At 43.2% G+C, this 8,889-nt stretch overlaps 1 protein-coding gene across 2 annotated transcripts in view; it reads right to left on the bottom strand.

Moving 5' to 3' along the window:
• Window positions 1-8,637, bottom strand: part of psmd14 (proteasome 26S subunit, non-ATPase 14) — a 124,297-nt gene extending 115,660 nt beyond the window's left edge. Inside the window, exon 1 of one of the 2 annotated variants that reach the window (XM_041201278.1) lies at window positions 8,552-8,637. The gene's annotated coding sequence lies outside the window, so the exon portion shown is untranslated. The remainder of the gene's footprint in view (window positions 1-8,551) is intronic. The other variant, XM_041201277.1, reaches the window with a different exon arrangement.
• Window positions 8,638-8,889: the final 252 nt, after the last annotated feature.

Here is an 8,889-nt window from a genome sequence, read left to right on the forward strand (position 1 = left end):
ACTTATAAGGTGAGTAAAACATGCATTTCTTAGATGAAAAATTGAGGCCAACTGAATGCAAGTATAGCATTTCTTAGTAGAAAAGTTGGTGAAGGCTTATACGTCAAATAAGGGCCAAAAACATGAATTTTGGTGCCGAAAAAATAAGATTGCCTTATACACCAGGTCAACTTATACACCACAATCGATAGTACATCAAGGTTCCACCTCAGTATTTCTGCATTCTATTGCTTGTTTGCCCTTGTTAACTACATCACCCTTTATCCACTCTACTTCCCTCTTTCACAATTCCTTCATTCCATCTGAGCTTCGGCACAACCAAATTATCCACAGTGAATTTATTTGAATTCAACGCCCCCACCACTGTAACTGATCCACTGACTTTCTCGTCCTGCACATCATACTCAACCTTATCCTCAAGATCAACTCCTTGACACATGCTTATGGTCAACACTGAATACAGTCAACCAAGACAGTGTTTCTGTTTTTGTTTTTTTGTTTTGGATTTCCAGCATCCGCAGTTTTTTTTGTTTTTATCTCTGTGTTTAATTGACTGCCACTGCTCTTCAAGAAATGCCTATCTCCTTGAAGAAGTTCTGTTCCTCTCTGCGACAAGATTTCTGTATCTCTCTCTCCGCCCCCCACACACACACCTTAAACCAGCTTATATTTCAACTCTTTCTTGGACTCGAACTCAAGTTCTGTCGAAGGGTCATGAGGACTCGAAACGTCAACTCTTTTCTTCTCCGCCGATGCTGCCAGACCTGCTGAGTTTTTCCAGGTAATTTTGTTTTTGTTCCCCACCCCCATTGTTAGCTATTGCTGACCAAATTCTATACAACCATTTCCTTATATCCATTTTTATACACACTGCCCTATGCCAGCCCTCCCCCTCTACCATCACTTCAAACTTCTCAAAAACACCATCCCGAATCTCTTTCTCTACTCACTGACTTCCAATGCTCTGATCTACCATCTGCAATAATAAATTATACCTCTAACTTGTTGCCTCTATCTCATAACCACCAACCCCCACTACTTCTGATTGACAATTCTGCAGCATCTAACTAGAAGGCTGTAAACTTCAATGCATCTGTCCACTGACACTACCCCTTTAAGATGTTGCATCATTGTACCATTTAATACACCAATATCATCCAGTTTTTCCACTAATTACTACTTTCTCAGACTTTCTTCCAACTTCAACTCAGAATGCAAGGAACGCATAACCTTCCTGTACACAGAATGGAAGCTACCTGCCCAGGCTCCTGCATTCCCTCAATCTCACAGTATACCCATCAGCACACCATATGGGAATGAAACTTTGCACTACGTCCTTGTGTCCTCTATCTTACTTTCTGACCACTCATCACTTTCTCATTTCTATATGTGCCAACATATCAACCTAAATCTCTTCCTTGAGCACTGTCTCCTTCATTGTCAATGTTGTCACTGCTCTCAAGAAACTCACGCTAAATCCTTCCACACACTCCAACTATTATTACCCTATTTGAGCTTTTAGGTACGTAGAAACAGTTGTAGGCCATTCAGCCCCTCAAGCCTGCTCTGCCATATAGTTATATCACGACTGACATGCACCTCATCCCAATTTCCCCACTTTAGCTCAATGCCCCTTGATAGCCTTACTATACAAAAATCTATCTTCTCTTCCTCCTGGAATATATTGTTGCTATGCAATTAGTGTTCCTTCTCTGACCACTCCTCATTCAAGTCCCTCCAATCCAATTCATAAGAAGCTCATTAACCAAATGAGAATGATTTCACAGAGGGTTTTTATGCTCTTGTATACACTATACAAAAAAGGGTAGTGCAATCAGATTCCATGGGAACTTTTAAAAGGCGTTGGACGTTTACTTGTTCTTCAGTTCTCTGCCCAAAGGGAGGTCCGACCCACAGCACCATGACCTCTACCACAGGTAGGGCAAGGAGGCAGGTCCCAAATCTAGCAAAGCCAGAATGGGGATCAAACCCTGCGCAGAAAGCACCAATCTGATTAACACCAGCAATCCAGCCAACTGAGTCAACCACCCCTCCAAGAAGTCCAAGTTGCTGTGGCAACATGCACTTACTTACATGTTGTAGTCTAGAACTATGAATAGTGATGGTACAGGCTGCAACTTACTTTTTATCACACAGCTGACCAGGAATCCTTCCCGCTCTTACCATCTGCCATTGGCAATTGCAGGAATTGCAGGTTGGTGCTCAAACTGTTTGGCCATGTTATGAATTCACCTTCCTTGGCCATTAAGCCCTGGAGTTAGACATGAACCGGGAGCTTCTGGCTCAGAGACAGGGATGCTACCCCACAAGACCTCCAGGACAAGTACTTGAAGAGGACTAGTTTTCAGGGTTAGGAAAAAGTTTGACTAAATTGGACAGATATTTCAAAGAGGCAGCACAGGCACAACAAGCCAAATAGCCTCTTTGTGCTACAAAATTTCCAAGGTTCTATGGCTCTTTCACCCTGTTCACATCAGCTGGACTGCACTGATCAAAACCAAAAGGTGTCTCCCCTGTCTGTCCATAACCTTGATGTTGCCTTCAACACAATCAATTAATCCATCCTCCTCTGCTTGCATACTAAACTCCAGTAGGAGGTTCTCCTCTAGCTGGATGTTAGCAAAACATCTCTTTGGCTTCCGTTAGCACCTCCAATCCTCTGGCCTCAGGTCCAATGTTCCAGGCTGCCATCTCAAGCTGAGTGTAGGAGCAGCCTATCATCATGCTCAGCTTCCTTCACCTACCATACTACTTTGCTTTACCTCTGTAATACAGATTGCTTGACAGCCATGAGTCAGTGAACAGTAGTCCTTCCTGAGTCAGAAGATTGTAGGTTCAAGTCCCACTCCATAGACTTGAGCGCAAAAATCTTAGCTGACACTTCAATACTGTACTAAAGAATTGCTGCGCTGTCAGAAATGCCATCTTTCAGATCAAACATCAAACTGGGGGCTCCAACTGCCCTCTCAGGAGAATGCAAAAGATCCCATGGCATTATTTTGAAGAAGAGCAAATGAGCTATCCCCAGTATCCTGGTCAATATTTATCCCTTAATCAACATCACTGAAAGACTCTCATAATTTTGGCATTGCTACTTCTGACTGCTGGCTGTGCCCAAATTGGCTGCCATGTTTCCTACATTACAACAGAGACAATACCTCAAAAATCTTATTTCAACAATTTAAAACAGGGATGTGCAACAGGCCAGGCTCAGCAAAATCAGTGGGTTGTAGGGCTGGAGGAGGTTAGAGAGATAGCAAGGTGAGAGGCCACAGAGGCATTTAAAAACAAGGATACAAATTTTGAGGCATTGCCGGATCAGGAGCCAATCTAAGTCAGCAAGCACAGGAGCAATGAGTGAATAGGACACAGTGCCCATTAGGATACGGGCAGCAAAGTTCTGAATTCCAGTTTATGGAAGATAGGAAGGTGAGCAGAAAGAACAATTAGTCGAGAGGTAACAAATGCATAAATGAGGGTTTCAGCTGTGGATGAGCTGAGGCAAGGGTGGAGAGGTGCAATGTTATGGAAGTGAAAATAGGTTGTCTTGGTGATGGAGTGGATATATGGTCAGACATTCATTTCAGGGTCAAATAGGATGCTATGGTTGCAACCAGTCTGGTTCGCCTCAGAGTGACAAGGGAGCTGGATGAGGTAACTACAGAATGAAGTTATCGTCAGGGGCTGAAAATAATGGCTTTGGTCTTCCCAATATTTATTTGGAGGAAATCTTCACTCATCCAAGACTGTATGTCAGATAAGAAGTATGTTAAATCAGACAATGGAGGGGTTGAGACTTAGTGGCAAGGTGGAGCTGGGTGTCAGTGTCATAGGACCTGACATTGTCTTCATGGATGATATTGCCATGGGGCAGAATGCAAATGAGATGTTGGGATCTTCCTGCATGCACAGACTGTTTCATTACCTGAGATGCAAATAGAACACAAAATTATGCAGTGAACACCCACAATTCTAACCTTATGATAATGGAGGGAAGGTCATTGATGAAGCAGCTGAAGATGGTTGGGCCTAGCATACTGTCCTGAGGAACAGCTGCACCTATGTCCTGGTGGCTGAAATGATTGCCCTCCAACAACCATGACCATCTTCCTTTGTGCACGGTAGGACTACAGTCAATGGAGAGCTATTCAGTTTATTCCTATTGATTTCAGTTTCGCTCGGGCTCCATTTTGCCACACTTGGTCAAATGCTGCCTTGATGTCAAAGGCAGGCACTCTCACCTCACCTCTGGAATTCAGCTCTTTAGTCCGTTTGAACCAAAGCTGGAGTCATGTGGTCCTGTCTTGAGGTCATGAAAGGTCTAGGCAACAGCTCACCACCACCTTCGCAAGGGAAATTAGGGATGGGCAATAAATGCTGGCCTAGCCAGCAACACCCACATCCCATGAATGTATAATAAAAATCATAATGTTATAGAGTTGATCTTCAAAAAACCTGCCTTAGTGGAAACATTTAACTTTATTTACAAGATAGCAGCAGCAACTACCCATGTGCATCAAATTCCATAACTAAAGAACTCTCTCCTATAGAGGCTCCCCGTGTTGTTAACACATTATGTGATCTTACAACACAGGATTATTCTCAAAACTACAGTCCTACATTTCCCAAAACTAAAATTACTACATTCCTCCCCCTTTAACTTCTCTGCACATTTTGTATTTACACATATTTATCTCATGACATTACAATATTCACACAGGTTATGAAATTACAAGTTCAGTCTTCCAGGTAGCTTCCTGATCTGTGTGGAACGTCATAGCTCCACAACTTCAGATTCTTTTGTAGGAAACACATTCTCTGGAACCTCATTATCAGATACCTGATTGGGTACTTGCAGTTCAGTATCTTCCACTCCAACAGAGACATTGGGCATGTCTGTCCTTAGTTGAGCAACTTCAACAGGAACCACTGGTTCAGTAATGATTACAGGTGGAACATCATTTTATTGGGATCTCTCTTTTTCTTGAATGATCCACATACTTACAGGTGATATGATACCCCTCCTCTTCCATGTAGTACGACATTGATCCGGTCACAGAACTTACTTTACCAAGCAACCACTTCGGTCCTCCACAGAAATTCTTTACATGGCTCCCTTGACTTTCTCCACCTTCCCCTCCAAATTGTGAAGTGTTAGGCTTAGTCTTGTCTAAAGATGGCGCCTTGATGAAACGGCAGAGGCATATTCAGAACTCCTGGGTAAGCAAATGTTGCAAACTGGCACTTGTATCGCTGAATTGACTTGTGTTTGACCAGAATTAATGTATGGTAATTACAGTAGTTGCAAGTGAACAAATGGTACAGTCATAGGTTGCCTCTGATCCACAGTTCTAGAATGGTTCCCAAAATCAGGATGGCTAAACAATGCTGAATCCCACGTAGTATTTTTTTTTAAAAAGTCAGTGCTTTATCAGTAATTCTGCATCTTTCTACGTGTTGTCTTTTTACCACAGAACTTAGTCTTGGCCTTCTTTTTGACTTCTCTCAGGTGCAATCTCAACTTGCCTTCATTCAGTAGTTGAGCTACCCATGATTTCAGTATCTAATCGCATCTTGGAAAGTCTTTCACTTTTGCTTTCAAAGCCTCTTTAGCTTCATTTAGCTGATTCTTCAGCTCTTCTGTCTCCTTATATCCGTTGGCTTCCTCCTGGAAACTTGAACATTGCTGTTATTTTCTGACAAATGGTTCTTCAGTTTGTTCAGAAAGATATTAAATTCTTCCTGCGATGCATCATAATTTTTTTTTAAAAAGAGGCACAAACTTTGACCGGAGGGATACTTGTAGTGTGTGAAGGTCTTTAAACAGGTTTTCCTTTCCTTTGCAGAATTCGCTCATTTCATCTTGAACTCTGTCAGTCAGCAGAGTCTTTCTAGGTTTCTTCTGCTGTTCTTCCATGTTGTTGTTTAAGACAGTCTTCATTTCTTCAGGTTGTTGAATCCTTACACAACCCTTTTTCATCCTGTTGAGGTCTTTGGACTCTCCAAGCTCTTTCTGAAGTACCTTGCCTTGTTCCTTTTTCAAGACAGGAACTCCTCCAGCTTCGAAATCTCAGTGGCTAATCAAGGTTAATTTCCCTCAACCAATCATACCCTGGAAAGCTTGGTCTTCTGGCTTTTAACACCATCACTAGTAGCTGTGTCGACTGGTGTCCATAATGAACAGTTGCTCTGGCGGTAACTTTTGCTTGGATTTCTTCGCCTGTGTATGTTTTCAACTTGGCAGGTGTTTGTTCCAAATTTAATTGTTGATCACTTTCATTTAAATATCTGAAAGTGTGTTCTCCTATTACAGTGGTAGAAGCAACCCTGTCTACTTCCATTTTTAATGGCTTACCATTCACTTGCACTGTAACAAATATTAGCTTTGTCTTCCCAACCTTCATGTTGAATAATGAATAAACATCAGAATTGGTTGTTTCAGGCTCTTCTACACTATAGAATTCATAAGTCTTCATTTGTTGTTTGGAGGCCTGTTTAGATCTCACTTTGCACTGTCTCATTATGTGTCCACTTCTGTGACAAAAATTAGGTTCTACATCTTAAAATTGCCAATAACTAGAAGACAGATTGTTTCCACGTCGTTATTTTTCCATCCCTGCTTCTCCCACCAACCTCTTCCTGGGTTCAGTTATTTTTCAGTTTAGTTGCTAAGCCATTTCATCTCATTTTTAGTTCGTGGCGGCCGTTTCCTGCTTCACGGCGGAGTCCCAGCCTTTCGCGTTACTTTCAGCTGACTGTTTCCGCCCGAGTAGGAGAACGGTGCCATTTTGCACCCCTTGAATTGCTCGTGAATCCTTTGCAGCATTTTCCATTGCCAGTGCTATTTCCAACACTTTCTTAAAATCAAGATTCACTTCAGCCAGCAATCTTCGCTGAATATTGTCTTCCTGTCTGCCATGTCTTTGAGCACGTCATTCAGAGTTTCACCAAAATCACAATATTCCGTTAATTGTTTTAATTTTGCCATGTAGGTAGCAATTGTCCCCCGAGGGGCTCTACTCCGTGAATTGAACCTGAACCTCTGTATTGTGACTGAGGGCTTGGGTTGAAAATGTCCCTTAACAAGGTCCACAAATTCACTGAATGTCTTCGAATTCGGGGCACTAGAGGCCATCAAGCTTCAAATTAAACTGTAGGTCTTGCTCACACAAATACTCAGGAGAATCGCTCTCTTTTCCTCCCTGTGATTCTGTTGTTTGAAAGAATGACTCAAGATTTTCTATATATTAAGACCAATCATCTGTGGCCGGCTGAAAGGGATCAATTCTGGCAAACTGACATTTTGGATGACTATCTTCTTTTATTTTTAACGATCTTAGATACTCACAATCGCTGGCTGAGGTACAACACCAAATCTAATCCCATCCTCTTGCCAGTTTGTTATAGAGTTGATCTTCAGGTAACTTTTCTTGGTGGAAACATTTAACTTTATTTCCAAGACAGCAGCAGCAACTACCCGTATGCATCAAACTTCATAACTAAAGAAAAATTCTCTCCTGTAGAGGTTCCCTGCACTGTTAACACATTGGCTTACATAGATCAGGTGATCTTACAACACAGGATTATTCTTAAAGCTACAGTCCTACATTTCCCAAAACTATAATTGCTACACATATATAACTGCAAGTCTTTTTTTCTGATAACACTCTTCCGCAATGCTGGCCGTACTCCATGCTGACAAACATTTCAAGACTCAACTTCTCCAACACTCCACAGCAAGTTTACCTTCATCAATGCTCCACAAACTTAAAATCATCCCAAAAAGCACACTATTGCCTGTCCTCTACATGCTGCAGTAGTCCCATGTGAATCCATAATTTAATTTTAAAATTGTCATGTTTATTTCCTAGTGTTGTCCGTTACACTGCTTCCTCCTACTTTGAATACCTCCTGCCTACGTCCCTGGACGCATTCTCCACGCCTCCAACAGAGGGCTTCGCCCGCAGCCACCTTCGCTCCCTCCTCACACCAGATGCTCATTCGACAGCTAAACTTGTTTCCCTTAAATTCTCTACCCACTCCCTCCACACTCACCTTCCTACAGACATGCTTTCCCCTCCTCCTCCCACCAACTTCTTCCTGGGCTCAATGTACGAGTATTCATTTAAGCTGACGATACAGGCACTAGTGTTTAATGTTTCTTAAAACAAGTCGAGAACTTGAGTTTAAGGAGCCGGCTCTGCTGCATCATCCTCATTAAACTCACGTGGGGCACCATGGCCTTGCCTCCCGCTGGGTTCCCCCCAGGGTATGGGATTGGGAAGCGGTACAGACAGAGCCTGCAAGCGGGGCCCAGGCTGGAGCTGGTCACCTTGGGCCGAGCCTGGGCCGGCCACCGGCCGGCAACTCCACACCGGATCACAGAGACCGGCTCCGGCTGCTCCCTCCCTCCCTTTCTCTACCCCAGCGCCCTTCTCCTCACAGTCCATCCAACCACCGCCCGCCCGATCCCAATCTCAATCTTAATCTTTTATTTTAATTTTTTTTTGGAAAAACCAACCGAACTCACCGCTCACGCTCACCAATGAATCAGCCAGTCTCGGCGGCTCGCTCCACTTCCGGGTCAAACGATCAAATCCGCTTCTCTCTCCCCCCCCCCCCCCCCCAAACATTTCATCATTAAATACCGATGCTCCGTTGTCCTGCTCCGCGAACCACCCGAAACTGTGATTTAAATCGCAAGCTTCGGATGGTTCCGTCTGTGTTACACAAATAGTTACTCAGAAAAAGTTAGACTAATTAAAACCTCTTCTAACTTCTGGGTAACTCTTGTAAAAGCACAGACAGCGTCCCTCACCCACCTCCTCCCCCACACGCTTACCGGTGATCCAGCCACCCACTTCCACG

This window comes from Carcharodon carcharias, chromosome 12 (assembly GCF_017639515.1).
Source record: "Carcharodon carcharias isolate sCarCar2 chromosome 12, sCarCar2.pri, whole genome shotgun sequence".
In the NCBI taxonomy this organism is placed as follows: Eukaryota; Metazoa; Chordata; class Chondrichthyes; order Lamniformes; family Lamnidae; genus Carcharodon; species Carcharodon carcharias.